Source organism: Coloeus monedula (assembly GCF_965178545.1).
Source record: "Coloeus monedula genome assembly, contig: HAP1_SCAFFOLD_436, whole genome shotgun sequence".
In the NCBI taxonomy this organism is placed as follows: Eukaryota; Metazoa; Chordata; class Aves; order Passeriformes; family Corvidae; genus Coloeus; species Coloeus monedula.
This window is the reverse complement of record NW_028120523.1, coordinates 29997-49984: the sequence shown is the minus strand read 5'-3', so window position 1 is coordinate 49984 and position 19988 is coordinate 29997. Positions and strand designations below refer to the sequence as shown.

Here is a 19988-nt window from a genome sequence, read left to right as displayed (position 1 = left end):
CAGATTCAAATCCCTTTGTTTGTCACTCCTGCTCATTTCTAGGCACTGAAAGCTCATTTCAGCTGTTCAGAGATAGCACTAGCTGGTCCATGGATTTAAGGAAGCAGCCAGACTTTGGGAATGTGTGTTGCCATTCTAGCCTTGTCCAACGAGGGGGCACAGGGGGACAGGACAAGGACAGGCAGTTGTCACCGGCCCTGTGCTCGTGGGCTGCAGGGGACACCTGCACTGAGGAGGAAATGGAAATGGAAATAGAAAGGGTTAGGTTGCCCAGAGAGGTCATGACTCACCATTCCTGGAAGTGTCCGAGGCCAGGTTGGACAAGATTTGGAACAACTTGGGCTTGTGACAGGCATTCCTGCCCATGGCAGGGGGGTGGAATGGGATGAGCTTTAATGTCCTTTCCTTAAACCCAAACCATTGCAGGGTTCTAAAGCCTTATTCCTCTGGTCCAGGCTCCAAGCCTTGAGGCTGGCCTCTCTTGTGCTGTGTGCCACGCCTGCTCTGCCAGGGGAGAGTGGGGAGCAGGGGACAGCCCTCGGAGAAAAGCTTTGGGGGTCTTTTTTTGCTTGAAGCCAGCCCTTGTACATCCAGCCCCGTGTGAATCCTGCTCTGATCGCATGCACGGAAAATTTCAGTATAAAATATATAGTTATAAAAAAAATACTTCATGCAAAATTAAAACACCTTTCCCAGTGGGACATGGTCTTATTGTCAACCCTTCCCAACAGTGTTCAAGGAATTGTCACTCTGATGGCAGCTGGACCCCAAGGGGAGCTCTGCTGCATCTGGCCTGGGCCAGGAATCATTGCTTTCATTCCCTTTTTTTCTGCACTACTTAGGGCTAAGAGCTGAAATAAAGCAGAGAGACTTTAATTTGCAGAATCAATCCTTTCCTGGCGGCGCTTCGTGATTTCTTGGAGCTCCGACTCCCCTCTGCTTTTCTGGAATGGAAACAAAACAGGCAGTTTGGATTTGAACTTCAAGCTGCAGTTAAGTGACAGTATTTAATTAATGCTGTAAAAGTAGAGCTAGTTTCACAGAGATAAGTGATATCAGTAAAAAGCAGATTAATTAGTGGAAACAGGGGGATCTTACAGATTTGCTCAAAAGACACTTCGGAATTTTTACGTGTGTTTTATTGCTGGTGTAGGTTTGGTTGCATTTTTTTTCCCCACAATTGTATTTTTTAAAATGCCTGTTTAATGAGCTATCTGACGCTGCTGGTACAGCCCCCATTCCAGCAGGAATTATCCAGAAAAATGCTTACCTCCAGCTGGTTTTTCTCCACTGTGATCTTGCTGTAGACTCTATTTCCCTCATCACCGCACACCTTCTTCAGCTCCTCTCTGTTGAGGGAGAAGAGCTGAGCTCCAGTGAGGATGCCCAGGTGTTCCACGGTCCTGGGGAGACACAAAGTAGGGAGGTGACGATTGTGCTGCACGTGGCCTCGTGCCAGAGGTGAGGAGTTGGAGATGGGAGGCCAGGAGCTGCAGTGGGACCATATCACGGGGCCCTGGGGCTGTTCCAAGGTGGCAGCTGCAATTCCAGTAGCATTTCAGGCCTTGGATTTAGTTAGTTAACTGTTTATCTCCAAGAAAATATTTATACCAGAGAAAGGGAGTGACTTTGGGCTCTGAACATTCTGGTTATAGAGCCTGGATTGAACAGGGTTGAAATCTAATTTGCAACACAGGCTCTGTAAGTAAATCCAAGTGGCTTGTCCCAGGTGAGATGGTGCCGGTGGCCTCCCCCGCTCCTTCTCCAGGGAAGGACGAGCATTGCACGTGGCAATAGGGCAAATCTTACTCTTTGCTGAATGACTTGGCCTCCAGCCAGGCTTTGACTTCTTCAGTGCTGCATTCAAAGGTGAGGGGCACGAAAACTTGCTGAGGCTTTTCCACTTTGAAATTCCTGTGGGGAGGCTGAATTTTATTGTTTGTGATCTTCTTTAGCAGCTCGTCGTTCAGCTCATCCGTTTGGTGAATAAGTTCTGTAGAAACAAGTAGGGAATGAAAGCAAGTCTTCAGTCAAAAATGCCATTAAATGTTTGTGGGGAAACTGTAAGGCAAATGGGGATGTGGCTCAACATTCTTATTTAAATTCAGCCCAGAAAAGTGATTCCCATTTTCCTGTGCCCCTGTGTTGCCATTTATTTTGCTCCCATCACCCCTTGGCTGTTGCCTGATGTGGAAGCACAGTTCTGTGAGAATCTACAATTGGAGGTTTGGAATTGAGACCTTTTCAGTCCTCTCTGCTGCTTCTAGTCACTAATTTGCTGATCGCAGAGCTCCAGGTTTTGCTCCGCAACAGAACAGAAGCGGCAGGAAGCACAAACTGGGAATGAGCAACACACTCATGATGGGATGAGCTTGAAGGTCCCTTCCAGCCCAGGGCATCCTGTGCTTCTGTGAAAACTCCAGTGACTCTTCATCCAGTATCGCTTTCCCCATGAAACTCCTGAAGACTGTGGAGAATAACTCAGTGATACGAACAGATTTGTGTCCTTGTATTGTGGGGCTTCCTGTCGTCCCAGAAGGGCTCCTGCTTCCAGGAGTGGACAGGGTGGGATAAGGGGTGAGGTGAGCAGGGCCCCTGATCTCTCTCCTGCTCTGTGAGCCCCACAGCATGTGCAGGGTGAGGGAGTGATGCGGATCTCCTGTTTGGCCGGGAACTCTGTGGAACCACATGAAGGAAGCGGCCAGGCGGGCACTGTGTGTGTGCCGGGAGATGAGCAAAAGGAAGTGAGAGAAAGGGATTGACCTGAGCTGTTCCTTAGACACACTTAAACATTTTGGAAGAGAAAGGAAACTCTCTCCTTGGGAGGAGGAGGAGGAAGTTAGAACTGGAGGAAGGAGGCATGGGGTGATCACTTATTGCCCTGCTCGGCCCGGGCCGCCCGAGAGCCCCGGCGGTGTCACAAGCCCCAGGGCTGCTCTCTTGGCTCTTGTCCTGCCTGGAATGGCCTCCAGACACAGTGCTGCTCCATTGCTGTGATCAGTAAAAGGTGCAGGGGAGCCCCTTGGGCAGGTCTGGTCCCCCGAGCGCCCAAACCCAGGGGAGCCCAGAGTGGGACACACACGTGCGTTCTTTGGCGTCCTGTGCAGAGTGGCGCGACAACATCTCACTGCCCCACTTATCCCCGGCGTAGCTGGCAGGCAGCTTGTGGGTTGGGCTGGATGGGCCATAGCCCCTGGGGCTCAGGTCTCCTTTGTAGCTCTGGTTAGACTGGTTAGAAAGGGAAAGAAAAGTAAGAATTTTTTTTGGTCGTTTTTAATTTTCTTAAGCTTTCTGCCTCACACCCACGGAGGGACAAACTGCCGTGTTCTCCTTGTGCTGATGTGGGGCTGGGGAGACCTCAGGTGGAGCTGCATGGAAGAAGTTAATTTCTGGGAATGAAGAACCCAAAGCAAAGTCTGAAGTTTGCGCAAGGGAATTCCTAGTTGTGCCAAACGTGTTCGATCTCATTGGAAGGCAGAGCCTCACTGCTCCGTAGCTGGGATGTGAAGCGGGACCACTGCCAAGGGCCTGGAGCGGACTGGAAAGTTTTTTGACGTTTTGATTAAACTAGCAGGGATTTATCCAGAAGCCTGCTGGGCCGCCTTAGGCTTTGCCCAAACGCTGCAATACCAAAATGGGGAAGCAATTCCATGCTTCCCTAGGGTGTTTAGAACACTCCAGCTCCACATTTCTGCAGTGCAAGTTGCAGTATTCAGTTAATTCTCACTTAGATGGTGTTTCCATCTGCCTCCACTCCAGTAACGTGTTCCTGGTGCTGAACTGAACTGGCTGAGGGAAGTGTCCATCTTTAATTTAACCCCCAAGAAAAATCTTGATGTGGAAAAATATGGAAAGCAGGAGGCTGGTGCACAAATAGGAAGGATAGGCCTTATTTGGGAAGACGATCGTAGCAAAATGTGAGTTTTATCATAGGAGACTCAGGAATCTCCTGGCTTTGTCTACTTCTGAAGGTCTGTCCTGATTGGTGCATAGTATCCTAAGAAATCAGGGAGGTCTAATGACAACATTATTCCCAGAGGCAGATTGTGCCCTGCAGCTGATACCAGTCAGGTATTACCTGACTACAGACCTGTTTGAGCTCTTCCAGTTTCACCACATCCAGGATATTGTATGGAACATAACCGGCCTGCCCACTCCGGTTGAGCAACTTCCACCACTGCTTATTATCTTCCAACACCTGAGAGAGGGACAAAAATAAATCTGCTGTGGGAAAATGGGATTTCAGGCATAAACAACCAGGATATAGCGGGGCCGAACCATCCGAAAGGTGAAGTTGCCAGAAGGACATCACTGAGGCCAGGAGCTCTAATCAGATCTGTTGCTCTCAGATGCAATCCAGGACTGAAACTTTTCCTGGAAAGCATCAGAATTTATCGTAAGGATGAACAGGAGAGCACCTCTGCGTGCTGAAGAACTCATAGTTCCTACATAATGTCCCTGTTTCTCCAGACCTTTTTTTCCTAATGACTGAGTTTCTGATGTCTTTTTGCATTAAAATAAATAATTAAATAAATAAAAAGCCACATTTTGCAGAGAAACCTTTTCCTCAGGTCACAGATCAGTGTCAGCCCAAGTCACGTCCCACCTTGTCCAGCTGCCAACAGTGCTGCAGTAAGAGAAAGGTTATGAGAAAGGTGCTTTTCAGAGAAAACAAATCCTCGTGGAGGAGGAAGTGGTGATAAGGAACCGACCCAGCGGGGGATGAGCAGGGCTCTAGAGCGAGTTGTTGTCCTCCCTCCTCACTGTGGTTAAAATGGGACCGATGTCTTTGAGCTGAGGAAATGACACAACACAGCACAGGCAGCCTGCTCCAGCTTTGGGTTTGAGCAAAGCTTTGTGTCACTGCTGAGATACCACCAGGGAAAATGGAGTTGGTGCTTGTTGCTATCCCGAGCTCTCTCCTGCCCCTGGGGGACACACCTTTTCCAGGAACGGTCACGTACCTCCAGGATTTCATCCTTCAGCACCGAGAGCTCATTGGCGTTTCGCGCGGTGAAATCGTAGCGGATTTTGGCAAATCTCTTGGGCACAGCCACCCCCTGGGCCTCGAAATTCCTGCAGAAGAGAAGTGGCCTGAAGTTCATTAACCTGAGCTAGACTGTTGGAAGGACTCTGTGTGGAAGCTGGAATTGTATTAGAGGATCATCATAAACTAAAAATATATGTGACAATGTGGCCAGATTGCAATGAATCTAAAGACAGGACAGGGTTGGCTCGAGCTCACAGAGCTGCTGCCTCCAGTGTAAACTAACCGCCTCGTGAAAGCAAATGGTTTTTCACAGACATTATTCAAATAAAAGGGGAAAGGGGAAAAAAAACCCAACCAAGAAAAAAGGAAGGTTCCCATTAGCAAAAAAAGCCTACATGAAAAAGTGAGGTTGTGAGCTATGGCCGAAGGGCGGAGTTTGGTGCTGATTCTCAATCAATTCAGCAAATGACAGTGCATTGATGCAACTGTTTTTTTAGTCAAATTTAGTCCTGATTCTTCACAGTAATTTGCCTCAAGAAAATGAGCCCCATATCCTTTGGTGAGTTCCCTGTTGGCTGAGGCCCAGACCTTCGGGCCGTGACTTCTCAACATACTTGCAGTGAGACTGGCTCCCTCTTAATTGCTTCTTTTTGAAGTATGGTTTGTCACTATCATCCTGCTGAAGATGAACAGGGCTGGTGTCTCATCTTCATATATTCTTCCCCCTCGTCCCCTCTCCTTCTTTTCCCCTTTTTCACCTCTAAATAAATTTCTTCAAGGCGATTTAACCCTGGGATAGTCTAATCCACTTTAGTCCTTCGTGGTCCACCCTCAGATAGATGTGTTGGCACAGAAGAAGTAAGGGTGTTCTCTTAGGATCTGATACTGTAATAAAGGGAAGAGAAAGATGAAAAAGGCATTTAATGTTTGTCTGTTTTCTCTCCATGTCATTTCGTGAACATGTACTCACACTTGGCCAAGAGTAGTGCATTCAGACACTGAATATGAGTATTGAAGAGGGGACTGAGAAGGAAGAAGCTTAGTGTTCTGCAATAGGAATTATGCTTTGGGGATTTTACGAATTGTTTCCCTCTTTTTCACCATCATGCTCTTCTTGCACACTTCCTTGTCTTTTGCTATTGAGCGAAAGTCTGGAGGCTCAGAAAGCCCAAGTTTCATCTGAGAAAGATTTCCTGTGTCAGAGAGAACGGAAGGGATTCTGTTTCCATCCTTTCATGCCAGGAAGGATGAACTGCCTGTATCAGGAGGTGCCGAATTGGTTCTGGGTGCTGCTGTAGCTCACAGAATTGCAAGACCCAGTGCTGCAGGAGTTCAAATAACAGACCAGTGGAAAGGCTCAGGGGCCACAAGCTGTGCTGCATCTCTCATGGACTTGCAAGGAACCTCTCCTTTGGTGTCTGTGCAAGTGCTGGCTGATGTGGGCACTAGGATTGCTCTTTTAATCAGGCAGCTCCAGTACCTTTCAGAAAAGAATTTTCATGGCACATCATGAGCCATTAATCTCTTGACTAACCATAACATTTCCTTACTCCTTGGTTTTACAGCATTACTCAAACACTGACATTTGTCATTTCACCAGCCATCTCCCTTGACCTCTAGCATCAGGCACTTGCAGGGGGAAGGATCTGGTCTCACAAATATTTTCATACTCTGATCTCTGTGATTTATTAACCATGAAGTTTTGCCTTCAGAACTCAAGATGCCATTTCAAATAATTTCATGTGCAAAAGTCGAGTTATTGGGCAAAAGGGATCCTTGATAGCTGGGTACAAAGGACAGCAGGACTGCTGTTGCTGTTTTCTTTTCAACTACTGTGCTTGCTGTGTGACCTTGAGGAAATAGGTTCACTGCAGCTTTATGGTTCCGTTTTTGCATAGGGAAAATAAGGGCAGTGATAATTGCTTTCAGTTGTAAAACACTTCAAGATTTATGGAATATGAATGATTCTTACTAAGTGAAAAGTGTTGCAAAGCTGGCTTAGTTGCACACTGTGCTAACAAAATCCCGTATCAGCCTATTGACCCCAGCCTGAAACACTCATTAAAGTTTATGGGACATTTTGGTGGATGAGTTGAGGCAGTTGTTCTGCTGGAAATATCATACTGAAAGCACTTTTAAATCCATCATCCGCTTTGACTTTTTTCTCTATTAAAACTAAACACAACTGCTTGCTCTTTCCAGTTTTCTTAGTTTAGTTTTTGATGGGTAAGTACTCACTGTTAACTCAGCTTGTACCCCCATGGCATCTGAGACATTACAGTTCATTCTAGTCATAGCATAAACACACAATAGCTGTTGTACTGAGACAAAAAGAGTTATAAAACATGTAAGATATCCAATGGACTGGTATTAACTATCAAGTTGCATGGTCACTTTTGAATGTCAAATGTTCTTTTTATGGATACTGCATTAATTTAATTTGTGCTTAAACGTTAGCTAGGCTAGACATTGGTGTCTGAAAAGTTTACATATTTTTCCAATGTCAAAATGTGTAAATTTAGTATTAAAGAAACAAAACATATTTACTTGTACTAGAGGAAAAATACTTTCGTAGCAAAGAAATTAACTGAGGTGCTCTTTAGAAATAGGTCTGGCTTGCTTACAGAATTGTTGCTTATGCAGTAAAGCAGATCTACAGATGTTTTCTTTTTTTCTTCCAGATAAAACTTGGATTGTTTGAAAAGTGGGGAGATATTTCACCATAGTACAAAAGAAGATACAGAAGAGGAGAGCAGAATGAGAGCTTTGCAAGTGCCACATGCCTGCAGCCTGCTGTCTTTAGCGATGCTGTTCCTTCCAGTCACTGGAACGTCAAAACAAAATATCCCAAGACTGAAGCTTTCCTATAAAGGTAAACTTTTCAGTAGTTTTTCTGATTCTGCCACTTTGGTTTCGATGTGATACTGCCAGCAGTTCTTTTTGTATTACTAACCAGGAAATACATAATAGAAGCCTTAAAGATGGATGAATTCTGCCTCGGGGCAGTATTAAAATCTGGGTTTTTTGTTGTGTCGGGGCACATGTTTCTGAAGTATAAATGTCTTTTAAAAGTATTATTTCTGTTTGCTCCAAGAGGATGTTAACAGACTATACATAAATTAGAGGGGAGTGGTCCTTGAAAGGCTCTGAGGTGCATTGGAGACATTCCTGTGTGGCTGGTGCGGATGATGTGACACATGGAGGACATTCACACCTTCCTACAGCATCAGAGAAAGTTGAGAGCGCTGACTCAAGTGTTTCAAGGGGACTGACATTTATTTTTGTAATAATTCTTTTTCTATCACTAAGTGGGTATGTTAAACTCTTCATATGTGGTTTTCTTTCTCCTTGCCTCTTTGGATCACAAAAGCGTGATTCTCTGCAGAATTTCTTAGTCTTGTGTGTAGTTCTTGTTAAGAATGGTACCGTCTGAGGGATTTCAACACAGACATATTTATGTATTAATGGCCAATTTTTTAAAGAAGGTGGATTTCTTTTTGCTTTGCATGTACAGTACACCTCCACAGGCACAGAGATGTGTCACTGACACTTCCTTCTTTAGTGAAAACAAATGCTCTCCAGTTAGTTATGTTTCAGCTATGTCAGCCCCTTGCCCTTAGGGGAGCTATTTCTGCTCTGTTTTTCAAACTTATGTCTTCCTATGCATTGCAGAGTTACACTCAGGATGGTGTGATGGGACAGGCTGTAGAGCCTTCATCGGGGCTTATGATATGTTTATCATGAGTTTAACACCCAGAGAAATGTATTGAGTAAGCAGAATGACATGCTATTTATTTACAAGCTTCTCTTTTGCTAGATTTGCATGCCACTGTGCATGCTATTCCACTGTGTATATAAATGTGTTTGGATGTGTTTGTGCGAGAGAGACAGAGGAAGCAAGATCAAGGGATCTTGACAACATTTTTATAAATTCAGGGAACAGTTGCACTCCCTGAAGCCAATGCATACAGAAACTGAAAGAGCTGACATGAGTTATGAAAGTTAGCAGTAAAACCCTCCTGACATACAGCCAGCCTTCTCACAGCTAGGCCTTTTGAGCTAATTCCCAAAAGCAGCATATACCATATGGCCATGGCATTTACTGTGGATTTGACACTCACGATTAGTGAATCCCTCTCAACTTCAAAAGCAGATAGCCTTTGGCAAAATCCTGATGGATGCCTTTGGCAGGTAAAGAGGGGGAGAAAGAAAAATTAGTGAGGTCAACACAGGGGAAAAAAAATGGCTGAAATCTTAGTTTAAAATAGTGGCAGAGACCTGCTGGGAACAGTTGGGAAAATGCCTGAGCTCGTTTAAAAAGACAGTGAGCAGATGATTGATATTTAGGCCCTGACCCAAACTTTTCTTAGCAACTTTATAAACCTTTCAGTTTGGCTTGAGGGATACCGTTTCCTGTCCAAACTTATTCACCTATATCCCTGTAGGGGGGGAAAATCAACAACAGATACAGATGCAAAACAGCACGTAAATCTTAGTTTTGAGAGCTGTGATGGAACTGAAAAGTCAGAAGAAAGAGAATTACCAGAATTTATTGTGCCTTGTCTTACTTTCTTGGGGGGTTGGAAGGTGTATATTTTTCCACATGGAACAAGAAATAATTTAATGCTGTTTTTTCACATTTATGTATTGTAAATGATTCCAGTATAGCTTATCATAATTAAACTATATTTTGCATGTTGACAACAGAATATCAGATGTACTGAATATTTAATATAGTTGTGAGAATTAAGCCCACCTTCCTCCCCCCAAATCTTTCAGACAAAACAATTCCAAGGTTTCTGAGAATAAGATGTAGGAGAAATGAACTGTTTTGCCAGTTCTCATAAAATTGTTAGTCATGTCACTGACAAGTCCTGGCATCTCTGTTCTTTGGAATTCATACTTGAACTATCATGAAGAGGAGAATACAGGGCTCTTTTCCTTCTTTATGGAAAACAGATGAGAACTGGCCACATCAGGCAGTTCCAAAAACCTGGTCACATGTGTCTTTGAAGGGAAGGTTTCATCTCCTTTCAGGTGCAATGTGCTTATGGCATAGCTCCATCTTCCCAGAAGAGCTGAGCATTTGCTGGGGCAGGAGAGCTGGAAGTAAGCGGGACTTTGCTCTGCAGTTACTGAATCTCCCAGTTGCATCAATCAGTGCTGGATGGAGGAAGAGGGAGAGGGTAGGGTGGTTAAAGATGTGTCTATAACTGCAGGAGTGCTTCAATAAACCACAGCATGTCAAAGCTCCTTTGTGTTCAAACAGCAATTGAAATTTTAGACCTTCTCTGAATGGCAGTTATAGGTTTCCTTCTTCTCAAGGTTGTCATCTTAACGAATGGGAATCTGTGCAGGAAATGTTAAGATATTCCAGTGAGTGATGTTGGGATCAATGTAAAGTCATACAATGGATTTCCTTTATTGTTTGTCCCAGTCTAAAGATGTGTTCTAAAAAATTGTGCATGTATAAAACTAAAACTACACACAAATCAATTAAAATATGTTGTAGTACAGAATCAAAGTCATATATTTTCCACCTGTGTTAACCGAATACACTATGATCTTTAATCACATATCTCATCCTTTCACATTTTCCCTGATCCATTAGTTGAAAAATTCTCTTATTCACTCAGACTTAACGTTTAGATACTCGTTCATGTCATTACTATCCCAGAAATTGTCACTCCTCTTGTGATGTTTTTAGGGTGCTCTCACTCCATATACCTTACTTATTCTGTGTATCTTAGATACTTCTACAAGATTGAGGTGCTTTTACTATTACAGCTTTAATATTAGGAGAAGGTAACAAACTGTCTTCTAATAGAAGATTATGATCTTTAGAAAACCAGGGGATGATTTTGAGTAATATTCCATATTTTGACTCTCTTTGCCTAGTACTGCTTTCAGTCTAAGACCAACAGTGTGTATTTATCACTCATTTTCATGTAGCTGGAGATAACCTGTGACCTTCATCCAAACTGCAGAACTCCACAAGCACAGAAGTGATATTCAGCTTCCCTAAGCAGCACGTCCTTGTTGTCTGCTGCCTCATTTAACATCCTCATTCCAACCTCTAGAGCAGATGCAGAAGGTTTTCATATACCAGTGTAATTCATTAATGTCATTTTCAGGACAGCATCAGTTCTGTTACTAAAGAATGGAAGGCTCAGTGTCCTAATTCATGTATGTTTAATTCATACAGTGTAGACAGTCTTGTTTCTGTTTGATCTTCTGAGTAATAATTTTTCCTAATTCATTGGGAGGTCCTTCCATAAATATCGTGTGTGTGTCTTTTTAGATTTTACTTCATAGGGAGAAGTAAAGAATAGCCAGACCAGAAGGTTGATTGCCTTCTGAGAAAAAGAAGAAAAAAAAGCAAATTTTTCTCAATTTGTGGCTATCCTAAAATTTTCTGCCGAAAGAGAGAATCCTAATTGCAAATTTAACCCTATTGATTTGATTTACTTGGCTGCTTTTCATGGACATTTTAGTAAGTGTAGTCTGTGTTCTCAGTGAATGCATTTATATTACAAAAGTGTGCACCCTAGTTTCTTGGCTGGGGGGCATGCCCTAGCCCAGATTTGGACATTGTCACCAGTGACATCCACAAACATCTATCATTCCCGTGTGGGAATGTGGCCATTCCCCAGAGCAAGCCATGCTTACTGGGAATGTGGCCATTCCCCAGAGCAAGCCATGCTTACTGTGACAGCGGTGACTTGGTCAGAGGACCAGGAATCCTGCATTGTGACACAGTACAGAGGAATAAGCAGGACTGAAGGCAACGTTTGGCTTTTAAAGCAGGATTTACTTAGCACTGTTAAAAACGACTATGGTAGTAATTTACATCTAATAAACAAAAGCATTATTCTCAGCTGATTTGTTTTTCTCCATATAGAATGAATTAAGATGCAGTCTCATTCTCACTGAAGTCATGGCAAGAGTTTTTCCACTGAAGTAAATTGAAGCAAGATCAAATTCACGCTCCTCACTTTTTTCATCTTACCTAAATAAACTAAAGACAGGTAGTTCTTTCTCCTCTGCTGAAGGATGACAGTGCTAAATCATCAGCTCCACATGGAAATTAGCCATGTTTAAGGATTGTTTAGTTTCACGCAGTGTTTTGCGCACAGGATTTTCTTCCCCCAGAGTGATCCATTCTTAAAACATGGTGAAAAAGCAAACAGAGAACATTTTGGTGCCAGGAATTCTTTTGAAAATTTGACTGGGTGAATGCATTTCCTTAATGTTCAAAAATTATCCTTTGACCATGCTATTTAACAGTGTCAAGCATTCTGTTCTCTATATTGTTTTTGCTTTAAACCTGTTTCATTTTAGAACTGATGAGATGCTTAACTGTTGCATCAGAGCAGTTAGTTTGTTCAGTTTCAGTACAGCTGGCTTATTTCCATGTCATGCATCATTTAATTATACATATAAAACATAGTTAAAATTGTACAGCTCCATGAGCCTCACTTAAACTGTCTGTGGCACTGCAGTAATCCCAGTACCCTGACGGGGTGTTGCACAGCTGTGACTGGTTGGAATGTGGTAAACTGGTGATGTGTAAGAGAGCCTAGAAGTGAGCTTGCATTTTGCAGCTGTGCTTGCTCTACTGGAAGAGGAAGTTAAACCAGAAAAAAACTGCTCTTGTGGCAATATCAGCATCTGTAAATCTGAATGCTTAATGAAAATCAAGGAAAATGTGCTGAGTGAGGAAGTGGTGCTTTTCCCTTGTTTGTCATTTATTAATTTTTGGTGGTTTGTTATTTCTCAGAAAAATCTATCTCAGATTCCTCTGTGGAAAAACATGAAGTGTTTATGTGAGAGTGAAGATCCTAGTATTGGATTATTGTCTAGATATGCAAAAGACTTTGCCTGTTTTGTCTCAAAAATGCTTTCTGGAGGCAGTGATCATTGAGACTTAAAATGTACCCTAGCTTGGGGTACATTTGGATGGATGGGCACTGCTGTCCATGTGTATATGCTGTCGACTGAGTATAAACTTGAAGGCATTTATTACATCTTAGTAATGGGAAAAGCAGCAAATTTCTTACAGACATTTTTTTCCTTTTTTAAGCTAGTGAACTTGAAGGTCAGATTCAACTATATGTTGCATTTTCTGTCATATAATTATCATATCTATAATGTCCTGAAGAGCAGCCTCCAGTCAGTGACATCAACAGTTTACACAGCAGTTGAACTAAGAATAACCTTGGAGAACTGACCCATGTCAACCTCTTATGAGTGTAAACTGTAGTTCACAACAGTTTCTGTTTTTTCATGATCACAGAAGGGCCTCAGTTGGATAAAAGAAGAATTGTGTTCAAAAAATACAAAACTATTCTGCTGAATGTTCACTTTACTGTATCTCAGAAGAGGAGAGGAAACAAAACTGAAAGAGTAATACTTAATAAAGTATTTTTGCTCCCTTATAAAAAGAAGGACAGGACAACATCAAAAACAGCTTCCCTAGAAGAATGCAGGGAAGATACATGATAAGTGGCATCAGCTTGGAAGAGGGATCAAAACTCTTTCTTTGATTGCTTTTACTAATGACATCTGTTTAAGCAAATCCAATTCAGAGCAGTTTCAGAAATCCCAAACTTGTTCTCTTTCTGAGCACTATTTGGAGGGCATGATCTGCCTGACATCAGTGTCTGTCTAGCAGTGGACATCTGTGGTCACTATGCAGGTGCTCGATTCACATCCTGTTTCCTTTTCCTCCCTCCCCATTTCTGCAGTTCCATTTATAGGTGAGTTCCCCAAAGAAGAGCTGAGGAACATAGGGGATGACTCTTCTGTACTCACAGTCCTTTGGAGATAAATACACAGAGATAGCAGAAAGAGTCAGAATTTCCTTTAATAAACCAGCGCAATATCAGACAGGAAGGGCCAGGAAGTGCTCCAAGAGCTAGAGCATTACACAGATGGGCTGGGAGGGCTGGGAATGTTCAGCCTGGAGAAGAGGAGGCTCTGGAGAGCCCTTAGAGCCTTTTCCAGTGCCTAAAGGCGCCCCAAGAGAGCTGGAGAGGGACTTGAAGAGCCTGGAGTGAAAGGACAAGGAGGAATGGCTTCCCGCTGCCAGAGGGTGGGTTTAGATGGGATATTGGGAAGAAATCCTTCCCTGTGAAGGTGCTGAGGCCCTGGCACAGGTTGCCCAGAGAAGCTGTGGCTGCCCCTGGATCCCTGGCAGTGTCCAAGGCCAGGCTGGACAGAGCTTGAAGCAACCTGGGATAGTGAAAGGTGTCTCTGGCCATGGCAGGGGGTTGGAACGGGATAATCTTTAAGGTCCCTTCCCACCCAATCCCTTCTGTGATTCCATGATTCCAGCATCTCTACACACATGGAGAGCCAAAGCGCAGTGCAGCATCTTTGGCACCTGATCCTTAAGGTCACTTTGCTGGGCTGATGTTGGGAAACAAGACCTATGGATGGACTGATGAAGTCAGTCAATATTTTTGCCTCCTGTGGTGGAAAACACCTGCGATTCCTTTCCTTGCAGAGCTGCTGGGGGTTAAACAGCAGACAGTGCTTATGGGAATAACCCCTCAGCTGATCTTTGTCTTCCCTTGGTGGTTATTAACAGTGGCAGGGAGTTGTCTCCAGGATGCCCAAACGTCCCAGTGTCACTGTACGTGTCCGTGTGCGTTCATGAGGTTCCGAGGCGGGAGCCAAAGCTCCGGGCGTGCGGATCCATTACCTATTTCCATGTGGAGTGATGTTCTGTTTGAAGGCATCCCCGACCTGTGTCTGCTCAGCCGTCTGACCACGCTTGAGTGAGGAGTTCCAGTAAGGATATCCATTGGCTGAGGAGAGCTGGAAAGGCAGACATGGAGTCAGTGTTACCAGGAAAGGGGAAAGCTGATCGGAGAAAAGGAGAGGGATAGTGGTAGATGAGTCATGGTCTGGCAGATTTTGGTCAAGGTGTTCTCCAGGGAAGCCTGTGTCCCTGGAGCTCAGTTACGCTGTAGGGTGCTGTTGCCTTGGATTGGGAGAGGCTCATTATTGCTGCCCTTTTCCAGCCTCATTTGCTTTCTGTATTTAACTGGGGCAACCGGATCCAACTGAGTTTTGAGCCAACTACTTGTTGCATGCCACCACTACCCCTGCAGCTCCATTTCTCCGGAAAAGGGGGAGGGAGAGTGAAGAGACAGGGACACAGGACTAACCTTCCTCTTGCAAGTGTCCAATGTCTATTTCCCAGGGAGCTCCACGGAAGATTTCTGTGGGTGGTTCCCAGCCGTTGTGGAATTTGGGGATGTAGGTGGGGATGTTCGTGTCTCGGGGCCACTCGGCTCTAGGACAGAAAGTGGGAATATGAGGTGACATTCACGAAGAATGTGTCTTTCAGGGCATCCCCTGAAAGAAGAAGCAGGAGCATCAGGGAATCCAAGCATCCCGTCTGCGTGGGGAGCCTGGGGAGATGGCAGCTCTGTCCTTACCTGGATCTGGTCCATGTCTCCCCCAGGGAATCCCAGAGGTTTATCTCTTTGGGTGTCAGGTGTCCTCTCAGGAAATCGGTGGTGTCTTTAGAAAGCAGTGGGCTGAGGACAGACGGGGCCAGCTCGGGGCCACCGCAGCTGTTGATGATCTGGGTCACACACAAACCACACAAAGAGAAGAGAACTTGCAGGAAACGGTCAAAATGTCAAACCAGGGACACACAGATGAGCAGGAAGCGAAGACAAAGCTGATCCTTGGATCAGCACAGTCACTGCAAGAAACATCAACCTAAGTCTTTGAAGGAGACTGGACAGTTCAAGGGAACATGAGATTTTTTTGGATTGGAGTCAAAGGAAGAGCTGATCTACAAATGAGCTGTTGTTACAGACGAGTGAAGTGTCAGAAGCTGACACTTCAAAAAATGGAAAGTATCTTGCTATTCCTTTGTGGCTCCTTTTCCAAGTTGGGATTTCTGCTTCCAAGCATTTTCAGTGCAAATACTGAACCGTATTTGCCTGAAGGTGAGACCAGACAGATTCCCAGTGGGGATTCCAGCTGGCTGCCCCTTTTGTTCACAGTAATGCCTTATTGACCCGGTGGAAGGATTCATATTTGCTGGGATTCCTGTATTTACTTCAAGCTTCAAACCGGATCAGAGGCCAGGAACAACCGGCATCACTTCTGGAAGTTCCTGAGAAAGCTGTGGCCAGGTATGAGCAGTTTTCCAACCCTGTTGCACAATCTATCTACTTGTAAGTGTGAACTAGAAATAAAAGGAGTTCCCAGTGAGACCTGGGAATAAGATTTACCAGTTCCAGCGGCCTGAAGAGGAAATGCACCAACTCTGAAGCACGGGGGTTTTGGATGTGCTTCCTTAGTTTGGCCTGAAAAGAGAACGTAAACACAGTTTAACCCTAACCTGAGTGTGCCTTCTCTTTTCTGTCACATGGGGCGAGTGTTGTGGACTGATGAGAAGAGTAAGGGATGGAGGAGTAGGAATCATTCATTTTTATTTTGTGTCCATTTCTAATTCCCAGTGAATTTCAGGCGGGGGAGAATACCCTCTCTGTTAAATCAGTGCCTTTAAAGCTAATTTGAACAGACACAGAACACCTTGGCTTATTTTGAAAGTCCTAGTGAGGAAGGACCAGGATTGCTGGTGCTTCTGCCTCTTGCAGGGTTGAGAATCCCACTAGTTCCATGGATGAAAACAACAGGATAGGTGTTCTGAGGGTCCCCTGGCAAACTGCTGACAAGGGAAAGTCTCCACCAAGGTCTTGCCTGGGGCACCCGGAGCTGCCCTGGCCACTGAAAGGCTCCAAATCCAGTGGTATTTGAGGTGAGCTGTGGCAGAATGGAGGAGCAAACACTTGGGATTGATTTACTGCAAGAACTGGGTTTCAGTAACAGCAATCAGCTGAGCTGTGGTGAGAAACCTCTCCAGTTTGTGCTCCCATTCAGCTCCTTCTCCTGTCCTGGACTCCTGGCACTGTTGCCATGGGAGACAGGCTCCCCGCTCCTACCGAAATGCAAAGCATTTGAAATGCCGGAGATGAAACATTAATGTGGAGTGGGAAGTGCGAAACAACTGCTGGCAGCAGGGTGACCCAGTGAACGGGCACTTCCCAGGGACTCGGCAGCCCCATGGTGAGGAACGTGGCAGGACCCCACCACAGTGTCCCAGCTCTGCTGCGTGCTCCACCCTGGGCTCTTGCCAGGAGATCAGCTGCTCCTTCTGATTCTGAGCAGGCACAAATTAGCCATATTTGCTTCTCAAAGAAAAGGCTGGAGCTTGGTATCCTGCTTTAAGGTTGTTTACAGTCTCTTGGTTTTCCTTATTAATAACTGCCCAGGAAGGAGCTTGTAGGATGTGTTCGCTGGACAAGTTTGGTCACAACTGACAGAATTCCTGCTGCAGTGGTGAGGCAGGGACTGAGCCTGGTTCACTGTCCCCAGAGCTCAGGTAGTACAGGACAGTCAGGCCAGTAAAGCCCCTGCTCAGGGCTGGGAACGAGATCCTGGCCAGCTTTCCCTCTCTGCCCCTCTCTGCAGTCCTGCTGGCCTATGTCATGCCCTGGGGCCACTCTGCCGTTGCTCAAATGGCCAAAATCCACTCATCCAGGAGTGGGAAAGGGAGGGAGGGCACAGGAATTCATCTTAGGTGGTGAGGCCTGGAAATTTTCAAGGCAACAAATTGATCTTTGGATAATTACAGCAGAGCAGAGAACACGGTGCCATGGGCTCTGGCAGGGCTGTGCTCAGCTCTTTGTTCTCTCCCAGGTCCAAAAGTGTGACCAGTTCCAGCAGCAGCAGCAGCAGCAGCAGTGACAGCTCAGCCAGCGACTCCTCTGACAGCCAGGACTCCTCTACCTCCTCCGAGGACAGTGACAGTGAGGACAGCTCCTCCTCTGTTGAGAGTCTTTCTGAAGAATGGCTAAAAAGCAAAGGTCATGATAACACAGCAGGCTTAGTAAAGATGCAGACACTGAGTCCTTGAGCAAGAGGTTGCATAGATAACAGAATGTGCATTCAGATAAGTAAGAAGACAGAAACCATATGGAAGAGGAAGATAAGACCACCGTGTTTACAGATCCCACGGAATAGCTCCCACCAATGAGGAGCTCGACTTTTGCAATATGTATGAGCTAATTAAAGGTACTATAAGTGTAGTTTTGAAAAATAAATCGAGACTTGCTGAACATGATGCCTTGAGTGCTTGTCTCCCGCGACTCCACCCAACACTCCTCCTCCTCCCCCTCCTCCTCCTCCAGCAGCTCTTCCTCCTCCTCCGACTTCGACTCGGATCCGAGCTCCTCCAGCAGCAGCAGCAGCAGCAGCTCTGAGGATGAGCCCCCAAAGAAGAAGAAGAAGAAATAGCTGGGGAGCTGCAGGACTGGTGTGGAGTGGGGGACAAGCCCCTCCCAGGGGCTGGAGCACACGGCTGCCAAACATTCAATGGTCAACATTTCTACTGCTCACACTTTCCAAGTGTTTTGCCTAGTTGTTCCTAGGACATGGAAGGTATTAAATGGCTTCCTGAGATGTACTGAGAGAGTATTTTTGTGCTTTATCCTTTTATGGAAGATTTTACTTTTTTAGTTCCAAGAAAAATTAAAAAAAAAATCTATCATCAGATTCGTTTCCATGAGCTGAAGTCCAGTAACCTGGATGCTTACATGCTGGAAAGCAGAAGCTTTTTATTGCAGGTTATGTTGTGCATTGTGTGCTGTTCCTCTGTTAATGACAGCTTCACTTCCATTGAGAAAATCCTCTCCAACTGTTAAAAGCAGAAGTTTTTCAGCGCTGCTGTGGAGCTGTGGCAGTGTTGAAGCTGAATGCACAACGTGTCCCACACAGAGCCTCCCATCTCATCAGCTGGTGCCAAATGGATTCTGTGCTGCTGAGCTTGTGTTCCAATGGCTTTTCCTGATGCTTCCAGGTCCAGTCTTAAGTGCACCATCCAGCTGAGCTGTGTTGGTTTGTTACTGATCAATGGAGTGCTTGTCCTGCCCGCAGGCTCTGGGCTTTTCACTCCCCTGTGGCCTTGGCTCGTGCGTTGGAAGTGTTTGCTGAGACACAGAGTGTTGGTGGTGGGAAGCAGCAGCTCAGTGACTTGGGGCTGCTGCTGCTTTAGGAGTTTCATCTTTGTGCCTTTTTTTTGTCAATTCGGTGTGCCCCAGTGAGACAAGGGCTGCAGTGGGTGTTCTGCAGAGCTCCAGCATAATATTGCCACGCAGCAAAAGCAGAGAAATAATAACAGCCACAACTGGGCACTGTTCTCACTGGATGCTCAGTAAAAAAGAGACTCCTTGAAATAAAGGGCTCAAAGGAAAGTGTTTCCCTTTGCATGTGTGAAATGCAGGATTGCCGAGTGACAGTCTGCAGAAATTCAGTCATTCTTTGTTTGTGGGAACTGCCCTGGAGAAGGAAGTGAATGCAAAAGCCCCACAAGCCCTACAAAAGCAGATGCAGACAGGCTGCAGAGCAGGGATTGCTGGATGCAGAGTGGGAATTCGTTGTTCTTCTGGTGCATTGAAGCAGTTGCCATTAGGATTTTATTTGGTGATGCAGTCTCCTGAATTTCTTCTTGTCGGAGTGCCCTTTGTGGGGAGGGGGCATCACTTGTGGAAGAATTCTCAAGTATCTTGGTTTAGGTAGAATACAGTAACTAAAGTATTTTTAATAATTTTTATGGAAAAAGTAGTGCGTAGACTTCCTTTGGAATAAACTGTACTTCTTTAAATGTTTGTGCGTGTCTGTGTGCACTCCTGTGTTTTACAGAACACGCTGCAGACTGTAAATAAAACTACCAGAAAGGTGTTGAAGTCTTGTGGACTGAATGTACCATTTAATGGGAAAGGGAATAAATTATTAAGCAGCAGTTGCTAAGTGGATGCTTCCTGCAAATATCTGAAATCTTTGTGGTGTTTGTGTGCAGGTTTCAGCTGGAGTTGCCCTGGCATTGCCTCCCAGAGGGGCAGGATTGCTCCCCAGGAAGTTCTCCAGCCAGAAGTCCCTCTGGATCCAGATTATTTTTTAAAAAAAGTTT

At 45.0% G+C, this 19988-nt stretch overlaps 1 pseudogene across 1 annotated transcript; it reads right to left on the bottom strand.

Moving 5' to 3' along the window:
• Positions 1-872: 872 nt before the first annotated feature.
• On the bottom strand, positions 873-5076 carry LOC309585812 (epidermal growth factor receptor kinase substrate 8-like protein 2; annotated as a pseudogene). The gene is made up of 6 exons: positions 4965-5076; positions 4079-4198; positions 3081-3219; positions 1810-1993; positions 1271-1403; positions 873-944 (listed from the first exon to the last, which is right to left on the bottom strand). The product of its transcript is annotated as an epidermal growth factor receptor kinase substrate 8-like protein 2 (transcript).
• Between the last annotated feature and the right edge of the window lie 14912 nt (positions 5077-19988).